Source organism: Orycteropus afer, unplaced genomic scaffold, assembly GCF_000298275.1.
Source record: "Orycteropus afer afer isolate SDZICR_OR568_19922 unplaced genomic scaffold, OryAfe1.0 scaffold00095, whole genome shotgun sequence".
NCBI classification, from domain to species: domain Eukaryota; kingdom Metazoa; phylum Chordata; class Mammalia; order Tubulidentata; family Orycteropodidae; genus Orycteropus; species Orycteropus afer.
In genome coordinates, this window is record NW_006921682.1 from 2,459,005 (window position 1) to 2,461,439 (window position 2,435).

Below are 2,435 nucleotides of genomic sequence, written 5' to 3' on the forward strand. Positions count from 1 at the left end.
TCCATAGTTCTCCAAAGAAAAACTCTTAAAATGAGTCTTCAGCAGAATAATCCTTAAATACACTTTGTAAGCAAAATGAGAGCTTTTGTTTACATGTTGTTGTTGTCATGTGCTGTTGAGTCAGACCTGACTCACAGCTAGCCGAGGCGAGGAGATATCACTTACGGAAGTGGATTGCCTAACCTTTCCCAGAAGTGGCTGGCGGGTTTGAACAGCCAGCCTTTTGGTTAGCAGTCAAGTGCCTTAGGCACTATGCTACCAGAGCTCCCTTTGTTTACATAGTTTTGGAATCTTACTGTTCCTAATTTAGCGTAGTGCCTAAGGCACTTGACTGTTAACCAGAAGGCTAGCGGGTTCAAACCCATCAGCCGCTCCTCGGAAGGAAGATGGGGCAATCTACTTCCGTAGTGATACTGCCTAGGAAACCCAAGAAGGGGTCACTATGAGTCTGGAGGGCATATAACAGCAACAACAATTTTATTCTGAAACTCAGTGTTATCTCAAACCATAACTACCATATTAACTTTGTAATGCACAGTTGTATACAGTTTAACAAAGCAGTAGTATACCTCCAGGCTCTATTCATCTGGACCTTATGAGAAGACTCACACTTATTAAAATGCAAATCTACCCCAGCCTGTTTGCCAGTGCTGTTTAGTCTAATCTCTGACAATTGAAATGCATGTATACCCACCAGCCACTCCTTGGAAGGAAGGTTGGGCAATCTACTTCCTAGTGATGTTATTGTTGTTGTTGTTATTTGCCCTCCAGTCGACCCAGACTCATAGCGACCCCTCCCTGGGTTTCTGAGGCAGTATCACTACGGAAGTAGGATTGCCCAACCTTCCTTCCCAGGAGTGGCTGGTGGGTTTGAACCTCCAGCCTTCTGGTTAGCAGTCAAGTGCCTTAGCCACTATGCTACCAGTGATACTGCCTCGGAAACCCAAGGACGGTCGCTGTGAGTCGGTCAGACTTGACTGCACATAACGACAACAACAAAGTCAATACATTTGACTCAGCTATTGTCATTGTGCACTCAGCCTTCTTATCTGAGTTACAATGTACTGCTCCTTTGGCATTCTTCACATCCACCAGGTGGCTTCTTTACCCCCAGGGCCACCTTGAAGCCAAAAACTGCCACTGATATTCTTCACAAACTGTTCTCCTTCCTCTTCAAGCTTCTTCTTGATCTCTTTAAGGGAAAAATTTGCCTCAAATCCATCAAACACAGAACTGGTTGGTGTAGCCTAATTTGATGAATGTTGAAAGTGCTGGCAGCCTCAAGAAAGCACAGCTTGTACAGTGTTACAACTACAGCTCCTTCAATGCCTAAATTAAGTTACAGAGCAACCTTTGCACCCCCTCTGCTCCAATTTTGAGATTTTGTGCTTTTAGTAACTCTTTATTTTTTTGCTTCCTGCTAGATGGCAGTGTTTAACAGTGAATTAAATATATATTCTGAACTGTTCCTCTTTTAATGCTCATCTTTTATTGTTCAATAAGAAAGAAAGTAATACATTTCAGGTTTTATCTTACAAGTGAGATTAGAAAAAAAAGAAACTAGGATTATATTTAGGACATAAAGAAAAATAACATGTTTGGGGAAACATGTAATGTTATATCTATATGCAGACATGCCCCCATGTGGCTAAATGCTTTCTAAATTTGGAAATAATTGATTTTTGCAAGAAATGCAATACTTAATTCAATTATCAGCACTCTACAATAAATATTTATTATAAATGTTCTTGAACATAGGTTTTTAAAAAATGTTTAAATAAAGTTTACGTTCACACTTTTCTCTTTGTGAATAAAATTTGAGTTTTCAAACACTAATGTTATTACAAAAGAGATTGAAAATAGAGTATTTAATCCTAAACTTGTTATGAACAAATGTAATTTTTGTTTTATATCACAAATCTTACTTTGTGATGACTAAAGTTGTTTTGATTATTATGTGTTTACTTGCTAATCTTGGCATCTACTCATTGGATCAGAGGTTTACTTTTGAGATGAAATCTCAGAAGATCATTAGCAGCCGTTTGTCTTTAGGGAAGTGAGATATTACCCATGTTTTGCCAGTTTTAGTTGGTTCGTTCCTCATTTGGGATTACACAGATATTAGAAGTTGATGAAGGATTTTAATTCAGATCTTCTGCCTGGTGGTAAAATTGTCACGAAGTAACCTAAAAGCCCTTCTTGGAGAAAGAATGGTTACTTAGATGACCATATAAGAAAAGACACGTAGGAAAAGGTGCAGTCCCTGACCCTGAGCTTTCTACACTACGTCAGCTGTTGGTGTGATACGTAATCTTCACAATTTTGTTCCCCCACACCTCTCTTTTAAAATATATTATATTTGAAAGCTTCTAATGGAGCTCTGGTAGCATAGTGCCTAAGGCACTTGACTGCTCACCAGAAGGCTGGTGGTTCAA